This window comes from Podarcis vaucheri (genome assembly GCF_965113315.1).
Source record: "Podarcis vaucheri genome assembly, chromosome: 5".
NCBI classification, from domain to species: domain Eukaryota; kingdom Metazoa; phylum Chordata; class Lepidosauria; order Squamata; family Lacertidae; genus Podarcis; species Podarcis vaucheri.
The window spans coordinates 63,034,119-63,060,983 of record NC_138763.1 but is presented as its reverse complement, the minus strand read 5'-3'; the positions used below and the strand labels follow the sequence as shown (position 1 = coordinate 63,060,983).

General features: G+C 43.0%; 1 protein-coding gene across 1 annotated transcript in view; it reads left to right on the top strand.

Annotated features, from left to right (window-relative positions):
- STK32C (serine/threonine kinase 32C) overlaps positions 1-26,865 on the top strand; it is a 173,149-nt gene that overhangs the window by 1,109 nt on the left and 145,175 nt on the right. The gene's annotated exons all lie outside the window — the stretch shown is intronic.

The following is a 26,865-nucleotide window of genomic DNA, read 5'->3' as shown; positions in this document are numbered from 1 at the left end:
GGAAAAGTGAAATGGCAGGAAACTCAGAAGTGCTTTGTGGACGGCGCGCGGGGGGGGGGGAACGATGGGCTTAAGATGCCTCCGACCAGACTGCCCGGAAATGATGTAGCCAATTGCGGGCGCATGGCCGGGCAAAGAGGCAGTTTCTGTAAGAAAGAGAAGAGTGAATGAAGATTGGGGTTTGTTTTCTGCCTCTGGAAGGGGCACATGGTGTCCGCGCGGTTCCGTGTCTGTGGTTTATGCCTTTGCCATCCTGTAAGTTTACTTCTAAGCGCAAACGTATACAATTCATAACTTTTTTTTTTAAAAAAAATAATAAGTCGCACATCCGTATCAGATGCAGAATCTGGAGCTGGTAGTATGCAAATATGACCATTGTATAGATATAGGAGGCTTTATATTATATTATAAAGCTTCCTATATCTATATATTATAATTCTATGTCCTTTTCTTTTAATTTGATAAAACCATGGGGGGGGGGCTAATAGGATTAGACATTTGCACGTGTTAATGGCAGGGGATTATGGAACACGGAGAGCTGTGAAAATTTGGTAATGGGGATTAGGCTCTATAGATCACTTTTGATAATGGAGATTAGGCTATATAGACTGCATGCTCCTCTTTCCTGCCCCACCACCTCTGAAGGAGGGGTAAAACCTAGATCCTGCCACAACTCAGAGGTTGTGAAAAGTGGTGATAGTTTATCGTTTGCTGTTCTCCTTCCTTGTGTGCACTCAACAATCTGTGCATGGCTTTGCAGGGTGGGCTGAGTAATGGAAGAGGAGGCTGCAACAAGCCTGTGTACATTTACTCAGGAGTAAACCCTTCTGAATTCCCAGAGGAACATGCACAGAATTGGCTTGTGCATGCTACAGGTCCTCTCAGGATTTGCTTACATTAAACTGGTACTACCATGCAGAATTAGCAGGACACACTGGTAAATGGTATTATTCCTTCTATGCATTATTAATATTTTAGCAGTGTTCATTGGCTTCTGTGATAAAGAGTGCTGAGAAAGAAACTGTCATGAATCACAGGTGCCAGGACCTAACTCACTGAAGGTTTAGAGTAGCACCTTGGAGACCATCCAAGTTTGTTCTTGGTATAAGCTTTCGTGTGCATGCACATTTCTTCAGATACCATGCACATGAAAGCTTATACCAAGAACAAAGTTACCGTAGTTGGTCTCTAAGGTGCTACTGTGCTCTCTCTCTCTATATATATATATCAACTGTGTCAGACCAACACAACTGCCTACCTGTATTATTTTTAATACGGTAGTACCTCGGTTCACGAACTTAATCTGTTCTGGAAGTCCGTTCTTAAACCAAGGTGTGCTTTCCCTAACAAGGCTTCCCGCCGCCGGTGCCCTTCCACTGTTTGGCTTCCGTTATTAGACCAAGGTAACAAGGTAAAGTTTGCAAACTGGGACACTACTTCCGGTTTTGCGGAGTTTGTAAACCAAATAGTTCATAAACAGGGATGTTCTTAAACTGAGGTACCACTGTATTAGAGTAGTAGCAATTTTTCCTGCAAGATAGCTTTTGGAGTTAGATGTGTTTACTGTGTTTGATCGGAGAACTGTTGGAAAACAGCCCAGTGTCTCACATCTGCTGGTCACTTCATTTAAAAGACCCTTCTTTATTTTTTCTTTTACAAATTCTGAATAAAAATTTACTTGGAAAACAAAACAAAACCCTTCTTTATAGAATACTTGGTAAGATTCTGTGCCTGAATAAAACATCACGTCATAAATGTGTTAGAAATAAGCTACACAATTTGCACTTTTATTTTAGTTTGGTGAATTCATTTATAAATTATCTTTGAACAACTTTAATACCTAGGATTCTCTAAACAAAACTTTTCTGCCCTTCCTTTTCATTCTCGTGTCCTGTCACCAAGCTGGATTCAAATTACCATTTTTCATATTAGAGCCTGCTTATTCTGACCATTGGTACATCTAGCTCAATGTTTATGCTGATTGGCAGTCACTCACAGACAGATGAATTGGAAATGCTGAAAATCAACCCTGGGATCTTCTGCATGCAAACACTGAGCTGTATTCCCCACCCCCACCCCTAAAATAGTTGCAAAACCTGTGTTTGTGTGTGTGTGTGTGTATGTAATGTTTTAACTCCTTTTCCTGATTTTTTTATTTTAAAAATTACCATTAATTCTTCATTAGTTTAATAAGTGAGAAGAACCCTGTATATAGTGATCTTGAAAATGCATGCTAAGATCATTTCCGCTATCTTGTAAGAAAAAAAAATGCAGAACACCTGTAAATTTAGATGTTAATTGGCTCCCATGTTTATCCCATATCCTGAGCGTGCCATGGAACTGAGAACTTCCTTCTTCTGCTACTCTTAATGGGTAGACTGAGTGTAACTCATGAGCTAAGAGATCCCATGCTAATTTGAAGATGGGCTCTTCTTGACCTGGTGAGGTAAAATGCACCTTGTTGGCCTGTGACTTGCTTCTGCTCTTGCTAGAGCAACAATCCTGGGGGAGAGAATTAGCACCTGAACAAGTCCCCAGATTCTTTTGGGGATGGAGCAAAACAACTATTGCAAGCCTTCTTTGGCAATAACAGCCTTACTCAACCTGATGCACTACAGCTATTTTGGACTTCAACTTCCCTCAGTATGTGGCTGTGCTGGCTGGAGCAGATGCCCAAAACGTCTTGTGGAGATAGGCCAGGTTAGGGATGGCTGGGCTGGATATATAATATGGCATAACTTACAGCCCTCTTCAGGTGTTCAAAACAATGCATGTGGGTTTAAAGTGTGGAGGAGTGTGCATTCAAGAGCAGCTTCCTTTGTCTGCTCAGGCACTGTGTTCAGCTGAATGTGGTTAGAATCCTGCACAATGAGGGTTCCTGACTGAAGGGAGGATTCTAGCCTTATTTAGCCGAGCGCAGTTAGAATCTCTCTGCCGATCTTCATGCTAAACACATGACATTCGGGAAAGACATACAAGAAGATGCTGGTGGTGGGGATGGCATAGGTCCCCCTACACCCTTGCCCAATTTGAGGACTGCAAAGGATGATTCCTTTATCATCACAATAGTTCTGAGAGACAGTACTGTTGATAGACCAGGACAGAAATGCACTAAACAACAACAACCTAGTTTGCTTTTGCTTTTACGAGCTCTGCAATGTGGTGCCTACATTGTCAGATGATGGCTCCTGATGGGGAAAGCAGAAATCTATTTTGTTTTTGCTCTTAGGGAATAGGAGCTGTGCTCCTGCATGCATTTGTGACCACCACATTGCGGTGCTCATGCTGTTAGGCCTAACTGAATTGTGCGAGCATCAGCATTGTAGCTTAGTTGGCCTGCATTGCTTCCAGATGTCCTGTTTCTTTATCCCAGTTTCTTTGCGGAAAGCTTGTGTGGAGATTATATGCTTGTCCACTGTTAACTGAGCATTAATTTGGACTTGTTTGTGTGGAGGCGACATGACTTCCTGTCCATCACTATTCCTCCTGACTGCATTTGTTTGCCCATCACTTTCCTTACTGCCAGAAATCTGTGTTGTTTTTAAAAAAATCAAGTTGGTTGTGCCAGAGTGCATAAATCCTCTTTAATTGCACAAACCTAAATTTGTGGTGTGTGATTGAATCCCTCTTGCAAAGCGGCGAGTCTGGAGTCTTATCAGAGACAGTTCTGATGGTCAGTCCAGTTGTTATTCAAGATGGTGTGCTGTATAGGCACTTGCATCACATACCAGGAAATTTGCATTGTGGAATTATAGTTGATGGGGAAGTCTTGTGCAACAACCCCCCCCCCAAAAAAAACAACACCAGACTTCTTATGATAAGGAAAGTGACTGGGAAATGCACTGGGAAGTATGAGATCACAGCTGCTTAGCATCTAGCCTCCCTGCAAACAAATCAGAAGGAGTGATCAATAAACAGGTCATCTGGAAGCTATAGTATTAGAGCAGAATAGAATAACATCAACCACGTACCCCACCCTTCACAATCTCAAGTTAAATTGCTTCAACTTGGAGGCCACAAACAACAGCTGACTAATAAGCCAAGCCAACCTTTGTGGACCCCACAATCTGTTCCCTCCTTTCGTATGTGAAAAAACAGGGAGGGTCCTGTTTCTTTTGCACTGGTATATGCAGAATATGTCCGAAAGCGTAAATGTCCCTTGCTGTGCTGAAGAGACAACTGCTTTTTTTCTTTTCTTTTTAACTTTCTCAAAATGGCAGGACATTTGAAAGCTTTGGAGAAAGTGTCTGTGCCCTTGGCACACTGCTTACCAGAGCACCTCCACACTCCGGGCAAGAGGATCCAACATTTTTCTCATTGTTACTGATAGTTTCTTATATTACACCTACACTTGAAGAATCAAATTCTGGTGTGATGTGAGCTTGTCACTATATGAAGGAAGTTGAGAAAAAATAGTGAGGGGTGATATAATTCCCAGGTCTTCTTAAGAAACCTGCATTCACTTTGGCTGAGCAATCAGGCAAAATTTAAGGACAAGTTTTAAGGACATAACCCTTCATGTTACGTGAGTCATGCAGCATGTTTTTGAATTGGTTCACAATATACACTGGAGAAACTCCCCAGTTCAGTCGGTCAGAAAGGAGAGATTAGCTCAGGTTTAGTCACTGACTGTGGTGCCCTGCAGATGTGGTAGACTCTGACCCTCATTGGCCCCAGCTGGCTAATGGTCAGGAGTAGGGGAGGTTATGGTTCAAAACATCTGGAGGCACCATGCTAGATATCCCTGGGCTAGCATAGTGATGCTTAGTGCTATGCTCTGGTCAGATGTCAGTTCCCTAGGGGCAAGGCAGAGCAGATGTTTCAGGACCACAGACAGCTCCAAGCAAACAGTTCACTCCCACAAAGGTTTTTTTTTTAATAATCTTGCAATCCCACCACATATGATAAAATGTACCTTCCCCTTCTTTATACCTCCAACAGTTCTGTTTTATACATTTTTGACAATTTTACTAGTGTGATATACCATCTGTACATCATTTTCATGTAATTTTCCTTCAACAATATGCAATCGGTAAATTTCAAATCCCCTTTCCAAAGTCTTATCCAGTCCTCAGATTGTATGTTGTGACCTACATCCTGTGCCCACTTAATCATTAGTGATTTGACTTCCTCATTTTTGGTTTCCCATTCCAACAGTATATTATACGCCTTCTTTAATAGTTTGGAATTATTGTCTATAATATCCTTTTGGAATTTTGAAACTGTGTAAGTAAATCCTTTCTTATTCTACGTTGTTAATGAAAGTGCATACGCCTGTTTGCGTATTGAATGTGTTTAATAAATCAAAAAAATAAATCAATTAATTGTGCATTTAATTATATATATATATATATATATATATATATATATATATATATATATATTTAATGAAACAGATTGTGTGTAGCAAATAATATTAAATATATGGCAAACAGTTTAATTTAGGATAGGGAAATTTAATTTGGAGTGCGGCCCATGGGTTCTCTGTTGAAATACTCTTGTGGCCCACTTAGTATGAAGAGCTGGACTTCCCTGCTTTTGAGTCTTCCAGGGTCAACCCTCTGGCTGAAGGTAGGCAGGCACCTCCATCTGTTCCATAGCCTCTGGCCTGGTGTGTGCCAGGTGCCACTTGGCTGGTGAGGCACTGGATCTCCCAGGCTCTGTGATCATCTAAGAGGAAGATCGGAGCTCTGAACTAGGTCTGGCTCCATAGCTGGAGGTTCTCTAGCCTCTGATTCTGATTCTTGCTCACTACTGGAGTCATGGCACCTGTGACAGGAGGACAAGGAAATCTGCATCAAAATATGAAATATTTTTAAATAGAATCCACAAGGCTTAGAACTGCCTCCCACAACTTATGTAACTCTAGCTAAGACAACAGGCTTAAAGCAGCTTAAGCGAAGTACCCATTAAACTACATATTTTACTTAAACCACATATTCTTACTCCTCCTGCCTCAAGTTAACCAAGCTGTAACCATGCTGTAAAAGTGGGCTCCATGGGCAGGAATACATTTTCTATTTTTGTTTTCTCTGATACTGCTTTTCGCCATACACAGGGAAGTGTTTTCCTTTATAATGTGCTTGTTAAAATGTCTTCTATCTCAGGGCAGCTAACAAGCTCTAAATAGACAAGCATATAGATAGATAGATCACAGCAACAATTCAGCAGCGATTAATATTAGTGAAAGCGCAACTGTTACCTGATGACGCCACATGTTTTTAAGACATAACAATGGATAGCGGAGTGAGTAAAATAACTGAAGCCAATAATACCCTAATAGAGAACCAGAGGCTCTCTATATTTCTCTCCCTCTTCAATATTTTTTTTTCATCTTGACAGCCACATTCCCTTATGAACCATCTTCAGGGGCTACGTACCAATGATGGGTGTAGCCATGGGCAAAAAAAAGTGTGTGTGTGTGTGTGTGTGTGTGTGTGTGTGTGTGGGGAGGCTATATTTCACCCGCACCAAAGAGGTTCCTACACAGCCACTCTATTTTTTATCCAGGCAAGCAAAAAACATAATCACGTGTTTGTTTTTTAAATCAGATTTTAAAAATTTAAATTGGATTTTTTTAAAATTTAAATTGGATTTTTAAAATAAAATGCTTTTGGAGGAAAATCCTTTCTAAATATATTTTTCTACTTAAGTTACATTATAGTCCAAAGGCTATTCATCAGGAAATAAAGATTTGTTTTACGTTTTTCATGTGTGCTAAAACTCAATCTAAGGGTTTTTTGAAAAAAATGTTTAACCACATCAGTTAACAAACATGGATACATATGCAATAATGTTATTGTTTTAGTTAAATAAATTGTTTAAATTGTTATTAAGGAAATGATTCTTTTTCTCCTTCCAATAAAGCACAGCAGAAAAGTTGTCCAAATATAAACAGTTAACTTATTAAACCTCACAATAATTTCATAATTGTCTTTGTACATCTAATAGTAGAACTAGAAGAAGGAAAAGAAGAAGAGTTTGGATTTGATATCCCGCCTTTCACTCCCCTTCAGGAGTCTCAAAGCGGCTAACATTCTCCTTTCTCTTCCTCCCCCACAACAAACACTCTGTGAGGTGAGTGGGGCTGAGAGACTTCACAGAAGTGTGACTGGCCCAAGGTCACCCAGAAGATGCATGTGGAGGAGCGGAGACACGAACCCGGTTCCCCAGATTACGTGACTAACCACTACACCACACTGGCTCTCATAAATCAGTAATTTTTGATATAACTGTGAAAACTACTCTGAAAATTTATTATTCCAAAAATGAAATGTTCCTCTGGTTGTAAATATTAAGATGGTACCATCAAGAATGCGTCTTTCTGTAAAAAAAGGATTTAAATCAAGTCTTACTGACTAGTGATTTACCGTATTTTTCGCCCTATAAGACGCACTTTCCCCTCCAAAAATGAAGGGGAAATGTGGGTGTGTCTTATGGGGCGAATGCAGGCTTTCACTGAAGCCTGGAGAGCGAGAGTGGTTGGTGGCACCGACCCCTCTCGCTCTCCAGGCTTCAGGAGAGCCCCAGCGCCAGCCCCACAAGGTCGGGGGACAGAGGGAGGCGGAACGCCGCCATCCCGCTGTCTCCCGAAGTGGTTTGGAGGCTGACAGCGGGGAGAAGAGCGCTTCTCCCCGCTGCCTGCCCCACCACTCCGGGGACAGCAGGGAGACGCAGTGTGTCTCCCTGCTGTCCCTGGACCTGATCTCCAGGCGGGCGGCGGGGAGAAGAGCGCTTCTCCCCGCTGCCTGCCCCACCACTCCGGGGACAGCAGGGAGACGCGCTGCATCTCCTTGCTGTCCCCGAACCTGATCGCAAGGCGGGCGGCGGGGAGAAGAGCGCTTCTCCCCACTGCCTGCCCCACAAGCGCCTGGGGGGAAAATAATTTTTTTTCTTTATTTCCCCCCAAAAAACTTGATGCGTCCTATGGGCTGGTGCGTCCTATGGGCCGAAAAATATGGTAAATCATGATTTATATCGATTTGATTTCAATTGAGATTTCAATTGATTTGATTTAAATAATATGGAAATTGATGTACTGATCACAGTACATTCCAGACAGGCAAGAGCACTCAATGGGGATTTGTGGCCTGGAGAGAGTCCCAATGAGGTCTGAAGGGCTACATTTGGCCACTGGTCCTGAAGTCCCCCACTAGTGGTTTAAAGCTTTATTCTGCCACAGAGAATCTCAATTTCTGTTGTGTTATTTTGGAATAGCAGTCCTTCATTCACTCAGTATGGAGACTCCAGATGACAAACCACTGCATTCCAATAGCACCTGAGTTGTGTACACCATGTAAAGGTGGTGTTTCACCTTCGCAGTAGAGCACAGTCAGCGTGGTATGGACAGTTTTTATTACATATATACAAGAAACAGCTACAGTCCAGAATTAAGCATCCGAACCTGTTGAGTCAGATTTGGGGAGTGGCTTCCTACGATTCCCATGCCAAACGTCTTTGATCTTTATGTTTCATTTCCCTCCTTGTCTGTGCTGATTTGAAAGCCCCCTGCCTTCCTGAGTCCGAACTTCCTTCCCCGAGCCTCTGGGTAGTTGCAGGGCTCGTCAGCATCCCTGAGCTCCTGTTCTGCCTCTTCTGTCCAATGCTCCTCCAAATCCTCCCTAACAACCAATTTTTGTGGTGCAGCGTTTGAAATTTGCCAGGTGCATTTTGCACCTGGCTATCAGCCACCTGTGACCAGGTGAAGATGCCCAGGTCCCAGGATGGCAGCTGACATCCCCACCACCTGGAGGTCCATGCCTGGGGATCCTTGGATCTTGCCTGTTTCCACACACTGACAGAACATCTTCTAGAATTCTGTCCATGATATTTTATCTACACAATCAGAACAAATTTCAGGAACCGAAAGGTCACATTGAAAAATACAATTTTCAAGCTGTCTGGCCCCCAAATGGCAACTAGACATTCCGTTTTGGCGACTGTAACCTTAGTCTAAGGAGCCATTTGGTGCCTAGCTTACATATCTGAGTTTCAAACACTGTTAACAAGGCAACTTCGCCGTGTCCTTCTGCATGTGTGCACAACGTTTAAAATGCCATTTCCCCAGAAGCAGAATGGAAAATTTTCGTTGGAGCTGTTAGCACAGCAAAAATTTCCATCTTTTTTGAACGTGCAGAACTTTCTCAATTCCCATCTCACCCTCAATACATTCTCTAATCCATTGTGATTATATATGTGTGTATATATATATATATATATATATATATATATATATGCAGGTTTTGGTGTCTTCGGGTGTCTTCCCGTGTAAGAGTTGGGGTGTCTGTGCGACGTTTCGACGAGGTCTCACTCGTCATCTTCAGGCTGGTGCTTTCGGCTTCTTGTTACTGGAACAGCTCTGTTCCAGTAACAAGAAGCCGAAAACACCAGCCTGAAGATGACGAGTGAGACCTCGTCGAAACGTCGCACAGACACCCCAACTCTTACACGGGAAGACACCCGAAGACACCAAAACCTGCATTCCTATACCCGTGAAAATCTACGAAAGCATATATATATATATATATATATATATATATATATATATATACCAGAGCTGTGAGGTTTTAAAGTAATTCAGTCAAGCATCAATTGTACTATGCATTCTCTTGAAAATTGTATGCACTTAAAAAGAGAAAACTGCCTCGGATAGCGGAAGCAGTATGCCTCTGAATACAGGCTGCTTGTGGCCTTCTTACAGGCATCTGGTTGTGTGATAATAGGAGACTGGATTAAATCCCCTGGTCTGATCCAGCAGAGCTGCTCTTATGTACCTTTTAAAATGAGGACATAGTGCCAAGAATATGGATAACAATGATGTGTTACCCCCCTCGTGGGTGGGTGGGATTGTTATGCAATGCTCTTCTAAATATATTACCATTTCATAGAGGTGTATTTTAAGCATTGCCTGCTCCTCCATATATATATATATATGAAGACATTGCTTGTTAATATATCCAGAAGCAATTACCGCATTGTTCTGGTGTGCTCCTGTTTACTGGCACAGCATGGTTGCTATGGAGACCCCTTAAGACATTTTGGGGACATCCCTAAATAAAATGTCAATTAATGCCTTATATTTTTGTGGGAGAGAGACAATATTATGAAATCCGTGCTCTCATTATGACCATGTCATATTAGGTTAAAAATAAAATAGCAGTGCTAACTAGAAGGCACGAGAATCTCTCTCTCTCTCTCTCTCTCTCTCTCTCTCTCTCTCTCTCTCTCTCAGTGGAGTTAGTGTACAGACAAAAGACACAGGAATGCAGGAAGCTGCCTTCTATTGAGTCAGAACACTGGTTCATCTAACTCAGTATCGTTTATAATGACCTGCAGTGACTCTTCAGGGTACCAGACAGGGCATTCCTGGAGATGCTAGGGGATTGAACCTGAGACCTAATGAACACAAAATGGATGTTCTACCACTGAGCAACAGCCTTTCCTTATCAAAGGTCAATAGAAGCTGAGGGTCTACTTTCCCTAAGGAGAGGAGCCGGAAATGGTGTCTGGGCCCCTTCCCTTGGATGAAATGGGCACTGGATTCACAGCTGTGGTGGTCACACCCTGCTTTCAAAATCCCTAGAGGACTCTAGAGGAGGGTAGGTTACATGTCGAACAAATAGTGGGGCCGCACAGCTGGCCTTGATATTGCGCAACACCCTACCTCTGATATCCAAGTATTGTGCTGAATAGGGAAAGTTTACTAGCAATTTGAGTTTCAAATTGTGCAGAAATTGAGAAGCAGGCTGTGGAGCTGTGCAATGTCAGTGGCCAGGCCAGAGGTGGAGCCCCCCTGCTCTTTCTATGCATGGTGTCTCCATCTTGTGGAACAAGCACAATTGAATTATACAGGCTGGGCAGCTGCTGTGTGTGTCTGTGTGAGGGGGGTACATCACATGTTTGGAGCAGTGGGCAAATCTGGCCCAGCCATGCTGAAACTGTGTGAGACTCTCCCCCCAAACACACAGTCTTTTCCTGACATGGATCTTTAATTGTGCTACATTGTTGTTGTTTAGTCGTGTCCAACTCTTCATGACCCCATGGACCAGAGCACGCCAGGCACTCCTGTCTTCCACTGCCTCCCGCAGTTTGGTCAAACTCATGCTGGTAGCTTCGAGAACACTGCCCAACCATCTCGTCCTCTGTCGTCCCCTTCTCCTTGTGCCCTCCATCTTTCCCAACATCAGGGTCTTTTCCAGGGAGTCTTCTCTTCTCATGAGGTGGCCAAAGTATTGGAGCCTCAGCTTCACAATCTGTGTGCTACGTTAGGAGTTCCGTATTTGCCATGGTAGATCACAACAGAAAACAGAGCCTAGGCAGGAAGCTGGTTGTGAAGAACTCTCTCTGTCCCTCATGTAGACTTGGTCCCCAGCATTGTTGGCCACGTACCAGCATGGAATGATGTACTGCGCCATCTGCAATGCAGAGGTTGAAAGTGCTTAAATCAGCCTTCACAACCCCCCTACATTAGTGAGGTCAAGAGGTGCTCTTGCTTTTATTTTGTATTATATCTTTGTGTAGAGTCCAAATGCCATTGTATCTAATCAAAATTGATTTCATAGGATGAGGCACCTGATCCTTGACAAATCCACTTCTTACTGCTGTCCTTTATTATGGAGCACACTTTAAAAAAGATCTTGCTTCCCCACTTTCACCTTTTCACAGTATAACGGTGAAATACTCCAGCGATGCTCTGCACTCTTTGTTTATTTACTGTACAGTATCCAAAGCCTGAATGTGTCTGGTGTGTATTCTAGGAAACCAAGGTATTTCATCTGCAAAGGAATTCATCTTAGCTTGAAATATGTCTGTGGTTTTCTTTAAGAATGGTATATATTTTGGCTTATAGAGATCCTGTTGTACAATTTTTAAAGGGTGATTCCCATTCTCAAAAAGTTATAATAATATTCCCCATAGATGAAATGTATTTTGATGTCCACAGACAGCTCACCTTATGGTTCTGTCCCATTACACCACTCCTGTTGTGTTACATATCCTGTCTTACCTCAAGTTGTCCAGGGAGTTCAGAATAACAGGGGAGCTGTCCAGCAAGCCCAAGCAAGATGAGATGTTGCTTCAGCACTGGTTCGGCTTCTACTGAGTTATTTATACTTGACTGCTGTCTCACTTCTTCCTTGACTGTCCTCAAGGAGGAATTGGGTATCCTTCTCATGAGTAGGACTCACAGAAAGTTGCCCTCACACATTTAAATAGGTACTGGGCCTTTGGTTCTGCTGTTTGGTTGGACCTATTGTCACCTCTGCTCCTCGGGTGAGTTGGTGGGTAAGTCAGTGAGGAGATAAGACTAGTGAAGGTGTTGCAGTTTCTCAGACTTGTGGCCTCTTTGAACTGGGCCTCTCCCCAGGTGCAAGGGTCGTTGGTCTCTCTTGCCTCTCCTGGAACCCAGTCCGCACTAGGGCTAGCAATTCAGTCTTCTTCTTCCTTTGAGGTCTTGTGCAGTTCAGGGCTGAACCTCTCGTGAAGATGGTGAGACATAGCAGGTTCCAACAGAGAAAAGTTAAAATATGATAGTCCTCAAACTTTCTTAACTGCTTCCTTTCATGTAAATAATCTAAACTGGGATCTTTGGATGAAGGGCAGTATACAAAGTTAATAATAATAATAATAATAATAATAATAATAATAATAATAATAATAATAATAATTGAACCTCTTTTTTTGTAGCTGTTGGCTTCTCTTCTCCATATCTGTTATAATGGCAATAGAGGTCTATGAATGCAGTTTTCCTGTTTAGGGAAGTTTGTAATGTTTGATTGTATTTTTAATATTTCGTTGGAAGCCGCCCAGAGGGGCTGGGAAAACCCAGCCAGATGGGTGGGGTATAAATAAAAAATTATTATAATTATATTATTATTATTATGAACATTAGACTGGGGAAGGGTCACAGCTCAGTGGTGGAGTGTCTGCTTTGTTTGCAACAGGTCCCTGGTTCAAGCTCCAGGTCAGGCTGTCTTATGCTTGAAACCCTGAAGAGGAACTGCCAGTCATTGTAGACAATACTGATGGATGAATGATACAGCTCTGTATAAGACATCTTCCTGTGTTCCTACGACTGCTTGCCTTGCCTCTAGATATCCAGTAGAAAGTAAGGGACCATGAACTCTCTATGTGTTGCAGAGAAGTGTGAGGAAGGACTTCTCTGAAAAGGCCAAGATGTCTGGTTTCACTGAAAGAAGGAATTCTTTCAATACAGTTGCCTGTCTGAACAGAGGTATGTGTGGACACTTAGAAGACATTTCCAGCTTCCATTCCTTTGACACATTTAGAGCACTCTAGGCTTCAGGAGTTGTATTGGACCCCAAAGGCTCTTAAAATCTGTAAGTAGCATTTGAGTTATGGCACTTGCGATGTCTCACCAGCAGCCGCAGTTGAAATTTTCTGGAGGTTAGTGGCTCTGCTTTAGGTTGCCTCGACGCTGTTCTCATTCCCATGGAAACCTGTGAGAAACTTGGGAAAATAGGGCAAGGTGCTTAAAATAATCTCAATTTTGAATAAAGTAATAGCGGGCTAGAAGATTAGATGCGCATCACTGACAAGTGTTGTTTTATATAGTTGAGGGTGAAAACATGAGTGATTCATGGAGTTGTGAGTCCTCTTGGACACCTTGCCTTTGATCCAGAACCCCATAGGCGCATAAGGTTGCTACTGTTCCCCACGGGTAAGAAAAATGTGAGCGCACACTGGGACACAGCTGTGTACAGGGAAGCCTTGCTGAGTTGTGCACACCAATGACTGCAGATCAGCAAAAGTTCAATCAGGCGAAAATTATACATGGCTAAGGTTCATCAGAACCAGTGGGAGCACACTTCAGATTAACGATGCCTAAGTCCTAGTTCATTGGCTAATTGCAACTAACTTTTGCTTGACTCTCACCAATTTATTTATATTTGTGAAGATTGCTTTCCTGTGTAATCTGTATAGCTGCATTATTTATCCTTGCATATTTACTCCCCTTCCTGTTTCTTTCCTTTGCACCAGACAAAATGATAAGCACTTTAGAGAGCTGCTTAAAAGAGAACATTGAAAAAGACTGCTGTTGGTGATGCTTACTTGTACAGAAGACTAGACCCTAAAAGAGCAACATCTTTCAAAACTTTCCCATAGTTTGAAAGCCACAGTTTCAGTAGAGCCTGTTCCTGATTCAGTTTCATGCCAGATGTATTCCAGTAAAGGCATGGGAAAATCGTGGTTGCGTGATGGGCAGCCTTGCCCTGTATGAGAGGATAAAATGAGACAGTGTGTGAAGATTCATATGGGTGAAGACCCTCAAGTCCAGGACTCCTGGGAAGGTGCAATGGGTAGTAGCCAAGCTGGGAATCAAGCAGAGGCAGATAGATTATTCAGTTATGGGAATACTTTCATATACTTTCAGAGAGCCAGCGTGGTGTAGTGGTTAAGAGCGGTAGTCTCGTAATCTGGGGAACCGGGTTCGCGTCTCCGCTCCTTCACATGCAGCTGCTGGGTGACCTTGGGCCAGTCACACTTCTTTGAAGTCTCTCAGCCCCACTCACCTCACAGAGTGTTTGTTGTGGGGGAGGAAGGGAAAGGAGAATGTTAGCTGCTTTGAGACTCCTTAAAGGGAGTGAAAGGCAGGATATCAAATCCAAACTCTTCTTCTTCTTCTTCTTCATAGTATTTTTTCCCCTTAACACCCTGTTCTAATTCTGTAAGGAGCAAGACAGCTCAGTGGACACAGCACCATGGAGAGTTCCTGGTGAGCAATTTGTTTCAGCAAAGATTGCAAGTTAACTGTCCACATTGCCGTTAGCACAGGCTCATGTGAACACACACAGCAACATATATGTTTCCAGGCAGGATTGAAAGTGATTACAGCTGCAATTCTAAAGGCTGCCCTCTGTATTGGCTGGCATTCCTTTCCGGCTCTTTCCCTTACAGCTCTTGATTTTCTGTAGTTTTGCTGCTTGTTTGTTTCCATTCTGTCTTGTGCTTATGTTGATATTAGCTGCCTCAGGTGGTTCTAATTTTAGCTAGAAAAGGCAGGCTATACATATATACATATGACTGATAAAACAGATACCAGGATAGGATTATGTTGTCAAAAGTTTGAGTGTATGCCTTCATCTATAACAAGAAATTCTTAATTTCAAAATAAAAGGCCTTTAAAAAACAACAACTGTAACAGCTTTGTGTTATTGATGACTATGGAAGCCTCAACTCTGTTTATCACTCACTTATTTAACTAGAAATATCTGTGATAAAATTCTTCCTTCTCAGGGGATATTATTATTATTAATAATAATAATAATAATAATAATAATAATAATAATAACAACAACAACAATAATATTGTAATTGCCTTCCACATATATACCCAAGGCAATTTACAGACGTATCTTTAAAAACTGCTGAAATAATTAGATCTATACTCTAGATGCTAAAATTCAATTAAATATGTTGATATTTAGGTTTTCTGTCTCTCTCTTGAGTGTGTCTATGCATAGATACATGAAATGTCTCCCTTGAGCCAATAGGTTAGCGGGTTTTATCCAGTTATGTTAGAGCATGAACCCTGAAATGAAAATGCTTAGGTTAGTCACGGCCAGTAATATCAGTGAGTCTACTCTGCGCATGACTTGATTGGATGCAACCCAATATAGCCACCATGGCATAGTCAACACAGTACTGGGTTCAGATGCAGGATATCCTGATTCAATTCCTCACCCACCCATTATTTGCTCAACTGATGGCCTTTCTTGAGCAGGCCAACAGTTATCATCCCGAGGGATGCAAGGATACTGGGATAAGAATGGTAAATCATTTCATTCACAATTCAAAAGAAAGTTAGGGCTGCTAAAGTCACATTGAAATTAACAGGTCATGGCTGAGCATAAGTTCCTTCCTCTGGATTTGGGCCAGGAAAAATATTGTCAGAGGGAGAAATTCACTGGAATGTTCTCCTGCGGCAAGCCCACTGAAATGAATGGAAGCTGCTCACATTTCACACATGAGACTCTTTCACGAAACCTTCCTGGTGGATTGTAGCCTCAGGCCACAATGCAAAGCACACTTATTAGGAAAGAACTTCTTTAGAACTTATTGAGACTTATTTCTGAATAAAAGTGATGACAGTTGCACAGAAGTCTCAATGAGTTCAATGAGAGATTCTATCTAGTAAGGGTGCTCAGGATTGTAGTCTGAGACCACGATCCTATAGGCAGTTAATTGAGAGGAAATCCAATTGAACTCAGTTGGGACTTTCTTCTGAGTGGGCATGTTTAAAATTCTGTGTTTATAGCCTCATTTTTCTGTTTCAGGTAAGTGTCAAAATTGGTGTTGTTACATCAGGGGTCATCATGCATTTCTGTCAATATATTTTGTTTGTCCCTTTGTTAAATGTTGGGCCTGTCAAATAAACACAAGCTGAGAGAAAGAAAAAGGGTGTTTCCCCCCTAGTTTCGTTGCAATCCTTCCCTGTAAAATTTTGCTAGATCTAAAGATTTCTTTTTAAAAGATCTACTTGAAATGTTCAGAAAAAAAGTCAGATACGTGACAGGCTGATATCTTTTTTATATAAAAAGAGTGTTTTGATATTCAGCTTACTGCTTTTGCTTAAAAGAAGATAGGCAATCTACTCAGTTTCTATTACAGTGAAGAGAGTCATTAGTTGTAATCCGTGACAGAAGCAGGAGGTATAGAACAAGGATGGGGAAGCTCCGGACTGCAGGCTTAATTTGGTCAACTAGGCGTATTTTGCCCCCAAGGCCTTTCCTGCCAAGCCAGGAATGACACCTGACACCACATATGTTAGGTGAGAGGCAGGTAAAAACCTTGCTCAGCCAAAAGGCGGTTCGCAAAGGCCCGTGCAAAATGCTTTGCAGAAGAGCACTTTGCAAAGAGCTTTTCAAGATCCAACCTGCCTTGAGAAGCTCCTTACAAAGTGCCACCTCGTGCAGCACTTTGCAAAGTGCTCTGCAAGACCCATGTGGGGGGAAAGGGTCACCTGACATAAGTGGAACATCAGGTGACTGGCAGGTGGGCAGCTCCATCTACCTGCCATGCTTGATCCAGGAAGGGAGAGGGAGATAATAATCTAGCCAGCTGTCTAAATCCTGTTCCTCACCCCAGTGTAGAGTAAAAACCTATACGACTCATGACCACATGAACCAAAGTGGGGCTTTATATGTATCTCACAAGTACCTTGTAGCATGCTCAGAAAGATCAACAGCAAAGGTCTATTTGGGAGCAAGGTGAACTGGGATGAGTTGCTAAGCTCCATTCCCTGTGTTGCCTCTGTCCAGTATACCTGAAGGAGCATCTCCACCTCCATCGTTCTACCCAGACACTGAGATCCAGCTTCCGAGGGCCTTCTGGCGATTCCCTCACTGTGAGAAGCCAAGTTACAGAGAACCAGGCAGAGGGCCTTCTCAGTAGTGGCACCCGCCCTGTAGAACGCCCTCCCGCCAGATGTCAAAGAGAAAACCAACTACCAGACTTTTGGAAGACATCAGCCCTGTTTAGGGAAGCTTTTAATGTTTGACAGACTATTGTATTTTAATATTTTGTTTGAAGCTGCCCAGAGTGGCTGGGGAAACCCAGCCAGATGGGTGGGGTATAAATTCTTCTTCTTCTTCTTCTTCTTCTTCTTCTTCTTCTTATTATTATTATTATTATTATTATTATTATTATTATCATCATCATCATCATCATCATCATCATCATCATCATTATCTCTGACACCTTCCATGAGCTAGAGGATGACCTCTGAGGTCTGTTTTTGTATAATGCTTTGAGGTTTGTTTTTCAGTCAAGTGGCATATAAATCGTATGAAATAAATAATAAATAAAATAAATGTGTGGAGGTGCCCCTCATGATTTAGAACCCTTCAAAGCTGGGGCCAATACTTTACCCTCCAATTTGTGGGGGTTGATGGGGACAGCAACACAGTTTGGGCTGGAGATGGTGGAATTTAGCATGTTTGGTCCCACTCACCTTTCTTGCACGTAAGATTGACATCTTGTACCTCTTGCAGCACTTCTGAGCAGGACTCTGTACAGTACGTACCTCTGGTTACGTACTTAATTCATTCTGGAGGTCTGTTCTTAACCTGAAACTGTTCTTAACCTGAAGCACCACTTTAGCTAATGGGGCCTCCTGCTGCTGCCGCGCCGCCAGAGCACGATTTCTGTTCTCATCCTGAAGCAAAGTTCTTAACCCGAGGTACTATTTCTGGGTTAGCGGAGTCTGTAACCTGAAGCGTCTGTAACCTGAAGCGTATGTAAGTACTACTGTACTTGTGTATGTTTCTGCCATTTCTGATAAGAGACAGCTGCTACATTGTACTGGTTTCAGCTTTCAAACAGTATTCAAAGACAGCCCTATCTAGGCTCCCGCCACTCTCTTGGTCTTCTGGACCACATTAGGCTTCCTATCCTTCTCAAGCTGCTTCTATCTAGACCCTGCATCATCTGTCCTTCCTTTGGCTCCAAAGCATCATAGTTTCTAAGACAGCAGCCTGGGGTGAGATGGGCTGGCTTGCCTCACAGTCTTCTTATTTATTTGGGTAGCGTTACTCTCTACAGGGAGAGTTCTGCTGAGTTCTTGAACCGAGGAAGGCTATTTAAACTCACCAGCATCAGCATGTTTTCTGCACAGCGTTTGTGCTGTGCGCTCTCCTTCTGCCTCCAATTTCTTCAAAGCTCTGCTTTCAATGTGCCTCTGCCAGCCCAGCAAGCACTAATCCTTCTCTTGGATTGTGATGAAAGGGAAGAATCCCCGGGTGGCCCTAAAACCTCTGTCTTGAAGATTACCCAGCTGGTCCTCTTTCTGAATTTTGTCCCCTTGTGGAGATTGATTGCAGTGTCCTAGGGTGCCTCACTGTTTCTCTGTAAGTCTCCTTTCTCATGCTGGTTAGCAAGTAAAACACAGAACGTAATGGAGCCAAAACTCAGCACTTCTATATTGCAAGGATTTCAGTGGCAAGAGTTTCAAGCTCTATGTGTGGTTTATCCCCTGCGACCCGTTACGGCATGGGACCCTCTTGGCTCAGTTGCAGCCTACCTAAATTGCCTGGGAGGGACATGACTGTAGGACTCTCTTGGCTTATAGACTGGCGAGAATGAGGGATAGAAAGTGGCTGGAATGACTGGGAGCAGGGCAAGGCATAAGACACCCTTCAGATGTCTGCACCTCTCACCATCACTGATCATTGGCCATTCTGGTCAGGGCTGATGGGAGTTGTAGTCCAACCATACCTGGAGGGTAGCAGGTTCTCCATCTCTGGCTCTGTGACTTCTATGATTCTATGACCCATTCTCCATCTCTGGCATCTGTGACTTCTATGATTCTATGACCCATGCCTCGAGACAACCCATGGCTATGCATAAGACACAACGGACCTCAAGAGGATGAGGAGGATATGCACTGGGCAAGGAAGAAGCTGGTGGCATAGCTAGCAGGGACTTTCTCAGAGACTCCTCATCAGGAAGGCTCAGGGTGGATAGGCTGTGTTCAAAGGGACAAGGGACTGGCCACTTCAGGGAGAAGCAAGAGACTCCATTGCCATAGTTGAGGAGGCCTGTGAATACTTACTGGTAAGTAATGAAATAAATCCCTGTTCTCTGACCTGCTGTCCTCACTAGGACCCCATGCAGCTGAGCAGATATACCTCAATTGCATGCTCAGTTTGAAATCAAGTTATAATCCTTTTTATTTTGGTTAGATCACATCTGTTGTACTTCATCAGAATTACTGCTGCTACCTCCTGCTGCCTTTCCACAAAGGAGAGCTTCCTTTTGGAAGCTCCTCTTTTGATTGTTTATCCCTTTAAAATAAATAGGCACAACTGAAGTTTGAGAAAACCATGGGCGGCATCCAGCAAAGTCGCTCCATGAATGGTAGGAGTTTCTGCCTACAGAAGGATAGTTAAGGGTCATGAGTGCAACTCTGCTCCTGTGAAGAGAAGCCCTTTCACAGAGTAACAATGCTGGAAGCTGCCCTATCTGTGCAATCCAGAGAAAGCAAGGAAACCTTTAGAGCCAGTGAGTTTCTTAACACTTAAGGAGCATATCAGTGGGAGTTGAGTGCCGTTCTCTCTTGGCAGTGTGCCCACAGTGCTACTCATGAAAGGAAACCAAGCGTGAGAAGTGATGCGATGTCATTCTTGGCTGGTTTCTGGAGTACCTCCCTTTATTTTCCCCCATATGACTGCCATTTGTATAGGAAAAAGTAAATGGTTGTACTCCAGGACACCAATGTGGTAAGGCAGAATCCACCCACCACCACTGTCAATGGGCACTCCAGCCTAGAGGAAGAACAACCTAACGTGGACACCAAGATACACTTGGGCCCTTTCAGTATGGGGAAGGGCCACGGCTCAGTGGCTGTTTGCTTTGCATGCACAAGGTCCCAGGTTCAATCTTGGCATCTCCAGCTAGGGCTGGGAGCATCTCCTACCTGAAACCCCACAGTGCTGTTGGACTGCGTAGACTACACTCAGCTACAGTAGGTAGACCAGTGGTTCAACTCTGGGTTGAGGCAGCTTTCCGCTCTATTGCCTGGTGTAATTATGAGCATTTCACTTTGTCAAGGAGTCAAGGAGAGTTAGCCAGAAATGAGGCTGGCATTAATCACAGACATCTGTGTTCTCGCCATACTCGTCAATGTTTATGATCTGAGAATCAAATAGGATTGGTGTGTGTGTGTGTGGAGAGACGAGTGTCCTGGCCACTAGAGTGCTGATAGCAAGACAGGATGCAAATATATTGCTTCCCTCTGTGACATTGGTGCCATGTCTCCGCTTGTTCTGCCTCCCTACTGTGTCCTTGCGAAGGCATGTGGAGAGCAGAAAACATGTCATTTCCAATCTTCTCCCTGCCTACAGAGAAGGGATGGAGCAGGGAGAGCAAGAGGGAGGGTGTGACGTGCCCACATATGGCAACTATATTTACAGAGTGTGCTAGCTCTTGAAGCAATGGGGGCTGCTTGATGGATCAGTGTGATATCAATGCGCCATCTCTGCCCATTTTGCGATCCTTCTTATGTGCTGCCTGTGGATTTCAAATGGCCAGATAATATTTAGCTCTGAAGATTACCACATCCTGAAAACCAACAACTTCTTCAACAACGACAACAGAAACCCCAACCAAGCCGCGAGCCTTGTGTTCTTTCCCAACCTCTTTGATTGCCTGCAGGTCTTTCAGATGGAAGCTCTTTAAAGTAGCAATACTGTTTCTCTTGTCTGGGAAAATATTTTTTTACAGAACTGCATTGACAAGATTTATTGCCTGGAAAGCTGCCAAATGTGGAATGCTGGATCAATGCGAAATCTCCCCTCCCCCACCTTCTTCCCCCATTATCAGTGCCCTAAATATACAGTGATGGCTTTGCATGTACCCAGGGACTAGGAATCAGGATCTTAATGCAATTGTATCTGATTCAAGGATGAACGGGGCCCATCTCTGCAAGGCTTTTCGGGACCGATACTGTTTGTACGAAAGACGCTGGTTCACAGGTTTGATTTACAGTCCAACCCTGTGGCTATTGACTCAGAAGTAAGCTCTACTGCTTTCAGTGGATCTTACTCCCAGGGAAGTAAGGAAAGGAGGACTCTGGGGCTCAATTCAAGATAATGCTCATCAGGCTTTAGAGTGAAAACCTGCACACAGAGCTTGGGTTCAGCTTTGGCATGTGTGATATAATAAGAGAAGAGGACTGTGCCTCTGGTCATATGTGTTTTCTCAATGTTGCCTGTTGTTTTGATGATAAAATGGAATAACCCCTGCCATCAAAATTGGTACCGATGGCTCCTCTACAGGAAAAAGAGAGATCAATGGTTGTTATTCATTAGCTATAATTTCTAATGAATTCCAGTACAGGCCCTCTTCAAAAGAGCATGTTTGGATGTAAGGTGTGTTGGGAGAGGGGCTGGCTTCATGGCCCCTGCAAGATTCCCTATCACAGAGGGACCTCAAATTGCATTGAGCTGAGTGCACTTAGAAGCCTCTTTCAGACCTTCTGTTCAACACGGGTAGGTTGGGTATCGAGTGGGTAGGGACTTTCAGGGTGGAGTGGGTGCTTGCCTGCCTGCTTTATGCCCACATGCATTTTTCTTTTAACGAATTGTTAGGGCTGCAGATGACTAAGATAATGAAGATTCAAATAACGAATACTACAGTGTTCTGTTTCATTATATTTTAGTTCACAAATGTTCATCCAAAGATCGTTCTCTTCCGTGCTAATTGCTCTGTGAAAGGCATGGCTTGGAGTTTCTGCAAGGTGATAGTTACACCCTCTAATGAGTCTCAGCGCTCCAGAAAAGGGGGGGGGGAGTGTAGTTGAGTGCAAACTTGGCTTACGAGCAGTTTGAACTAATGGGTTTTGCCACCTACCACCATTAAGAAATATATCCCCCATATTTAATCAAATTATTACCTACAGTGCACAGATAAAACACCATATGTTGCTAAGTGAGAAACTGTAAGACCTTCAGTTTAAAAAATTTGGCCAGCTCACTAAAGTAGCTCACAAACTGCTGTTATGTTTGTGGGTTCGTATGATCTTCTGAATAGACATTTGTGTGTGTGCTTTGTCCTCAGCTGATATGGAAAGTCTTCTATTTCTTTAAGCATAATGCTTATTCAGGTATCTCAACAATAACGGGATTATTATAATTCCTTGTAAAGACCCAGTGACATGTGGAAGACACAAAACACAAAGCAAGAGCTGCTGACTGAGGATTGTGGGCCTTATAGTTGATTAATTTCTCAAACCTTCCTGTTTCAGTGCATTAACAGATTTTTCCCCCAGTCCATGTTAAGGCTCCCACATTTCCTGTCTTTTAGGGTCTACCACTGATGTTCAATCTTTTGCCAGAATTTACATAAGCAGACTTATGTAAGACAATAGCCCAACCTGCTGATAGTTGAAGGAAAGAACTAACTTCAGTATACTTTAATAGTGTACAATTACCCCCCCACACTTTCAGTTAGCAGTGTTCAGTGACCACAAGATTTGCCTTGTATCTGTAGAAGCTGCCCAATGTGTGCAATATCCACTCTACACTGTTCCATTTGATTCATTGCTCAGAGAAAAAAAACAGATTTGTTGAATCAAAAGCTCTGTTTCATCCCCATTGACTATAATGGGGAATCTAAAAATGTCTATAACACACGCACGCACCCCCCCCCCTCGGTGGATGAAGTTTGCAGGCAGATAAAACCCTTTGGAATGGATTGATCCTGCCAGATTTTACACAGACCCACCCACAAGTTTTCATGCAGGGAATCCTTAAGTTATTATTAATAATAATAATAAAAATAAAAAGAAATAGTGTAATTCTTCTTTTCTGTCAGAACTGGATTCAAATAGCAGGCATGGTCATTTACCATTTTGGGGTGGGAAAGTAGAAATCACATTAATTCCCCTAGTTTTTGTTGGCAGTCAGTCTGAAAACAAGCGGTATGACAGGGGTGCCCCTTGGTAAGAAACTTCCCAAAATAATTCAGACGAATAATTCCAGTGACTATTGTGATAATGATTTTTACCTTATCTATAAAAAACTACATAGTCACCATTTTCTCTCTCACTCTTGCCCCTTCCTGGAATAAAAATTAAAAATGCTTTCTGCAATGATAAAAGAGAGAGAACACTATTATTTTTAGTGCTTGCTAGGAAAAAGAATGACTGGAAACGAAGCAGCTGACCTTAATAGTCTAACTTGGTTGCTTACGCCCTGCTCTCACAGCCAAAACCTGAAGGAGGATTATCCTTGTGAAGAACAGCTCTGTTTATTTCTTTCAGTATCCCTCCCCTAAATCACTGTGATTGGAGTGGCCTTGGAAAATAATTCACTGTGATTAAAAGCTAGCAAAATGGGGGGGGGGAAACCTACCCTTTTCCATACCACCCCCTTCCTTCACAAGCTCTGGATCAACTTGGATTTGTATCTCTGGGGGAAAAGGCAGGGGAGAGAGGCTGTGCATTTAACTTTTTGTGTGTGGAAAATCTGAGACCAAAGAGCAACTTGGAAGCGTAAGGGGTCCCTGGTCCACCTCAGGATGTATTCTGACCCAGGAAAGTGAGATCATGACAGGAACCACTCCAATGCAGTGGCGTAGCGTGGGTTGTCAGCACCCGGGGCAAGGCAAGTAATTTGCGCCCCCTAACCCGTGGATTTGCGCCCCCTAACCCTAACCCCCAGATGTTGCCCCTGGTGCGGCCGGCTCCCCCTGCACCCCCCACGCTACGCCACTGCTCCAATGCGCCTCATTCTTTGGGGAGGGAGGCTCGTTTGATTTCATTGTACATAAGTTGTACAATGACAATAAAGGTATTAATAATAATAATAATAATAATAATAAATTTTATTTATATCCCGCCCTCCCCAGCCGAAGCCGGGCTCAGGGCGGCTAACAACAATAAAACAGTACAAAAGTACAACATAAACAACATTCTAAAATCATTCATTATAAAAATTAATTAATTAATTATTACTATCCACCCCACTACTTTCAGCAAAGTCACAGAAGCTGCCATGTGCTGTGTCAGTTGCTCTAGGAGGATAGAAAGCTTTACCCAAGTTGAAAACATAAAGGGTGAACTAGGAGCAGGTTTTGGGTGTTTATGTGCTATAGTACCACATGATGCACTGAAATATAGTTCACTTACTTGATGCTCTTATTGTGCCTTGGTGAAACAGGGAATAAAGGGAATAAAGACCCAGAGTTTGGCTAGCAGGGGCCCTGATTTGCGACAGTGGTCTGTAATGGCGTCATCTGATTAGTCTTGGCCTACTCATCAACTTCCTTGCATGGGAGTAAAAAATGACAGCGCAGTTGCTGAAACGTTGAGAATGCAGGCACCAGGCATCACAGAATCATAGAACTGTAGATTGGGAAAGGACCCAGAGAGTCGTCTAGTCCAAAGTCCTGCAATGCAGGAATCTCAGCTTAAGCATCCATTATAGACCTCTGCTTAAAAACCTCCAATGAAGGAGAAGGGAGAGGGAGGGACCTTCTGAGGGAGCCCGTTCTACTGTCGGACAGCTCTTAATGTCAGAATGTTATTTGTGATATTTAATTGGAATATTTGTGTGTGTGACTTGAATCCATTGGTTAAGGTCCTAGCTTGTTCCCTCTTCCATGTGACAGCCCTTGAGATATTTGAAGATGGCTATTATATATCCTTTCAGCCTCCTCTTTGCCAGGCTAAACATGCCCAGCTCCCTCAACTGTTCCTCATAAACCTGGGTTTCCAGACCCTTGATTGTTTTGGTCGCCCTGCTCTGCACACATTCCAGCTTGTCAACATCCTCCTTCATTTGTGGTGCCCAGGATTGGACACAGTATTCCAGGTGTGGTCTGACTAAAGCAGAATGGAGTAGTGCTACTACTTCTTTGCTAACCTGGTACCCTCCAGATGCTTGGACTGCAGCTTCCCCTCCACTCAGCCTAGTTATCAAAGGCTGCTGTGGATCATTGCCTCCAACTGCATTCAAGCTTGCCTCTAATATGTGGATAATTTGCTTTGATGTCAAATCAAGCAAGCTCTGGGTGTTTTTGTTGTTTGTGTTTTATGGGTAAATAAGGAATGTCAGGCTCCAGGCCTGTCAATCATATGCTTCTTTAAATCCCAGAATAAACTGATGAACTAATGTTTAATGTAACTGAACAGCCAAAATGAAATAGGCTCTAAAAATAACTATGGAGCCTAAGCTAAATGTACTATTTCATCCCTGCATCTTTGAAGGGTCTCTGAACAGCGTGCACTAGAAGTCAATTAGCACATTAAAAGTCACCCCCTGTCATATTTTACTCCTTAAGCCCTATTCTCAAGCAGCTGTTACCACAAACTATAAACATTCGTTTCTATACTGTCAGCAGCAGCTCAAGCACTTTAAATGTAGGTGGGGGGACAGTGGGAGAGATGGAAAAACACACCGGTGTTTGTCTACTTTTGTTCAGAAAAGCTTAGCCAGTTCATGAGCTGTTCTACCCCGTTGATGCTGCTGGAGATAAAAACCCAAATTAGCTATTATTTTGTTCTTTTCTCAAGCTGTTATCTGTGCATATGAAACCAGGAACTTGCACATTTCAGAAAGCATCCACGTAACCATCTTTGTGTGTGTTATTTTAATCCCCTATGAAGTTGTTTTCCAAAAGGGATGCAAATTGTGGGTATATTCAATATCCTGCGCCTGAAGTATTGCCAAGTTCCTTCCATGCTGTGTTGGTGCAGCATTGTAAGTTCCCACCAGGTGTGCACTCAAGTGGCAAAGTACAATACATATGTAGGTCTCTGCCTCCATTTTCTAGTTTTATGGTGGTGGCAGCAAGGCAGATGGAGAAGCCAAGCCAATATTTCTCACTTGCCAATGTGCTTTGATGCAGAACTGAGCCGGGTATAGGGCGGTATATAAATTCAATAAATAATAAAAATAAAAATTTATCAGCAGACATTTCTCTCTCACACAGAACATCCGAGATTTTTCTTTTCCTCACTTCTCTTTGCAGAACCTTCTCCCAATTTTCTCTGCCATGTTTTGCTGATGGCCACCAGCTCCTCTCTTCTGCCTACAGTGCCCCAGAAAGACAGTAGGCTTGAGGGCACTGTAAAGGCTACAGAATGGTATCCAGGAATAAAAGCTGTGTTTTTGCCATCTCTAACAGTGAGCCATATCCTCAAAAGGCTTCACTCCTCTAATCCCCTTGAAGAAATTCAGTCATATGGTCCTCGCCCCCAGTTTCTCTGTCTAAAAATAGAGGAGCAAATTTGGAGAAACCATTTAGGCACAGCTCTATTTCAGGGTGATTCATACTCAGGTTTTTTTTTTTTTGGGGGGTTGTTTTCCCTTTGCCTTTGGGCTACAGGATTATTATTAGTAGTAC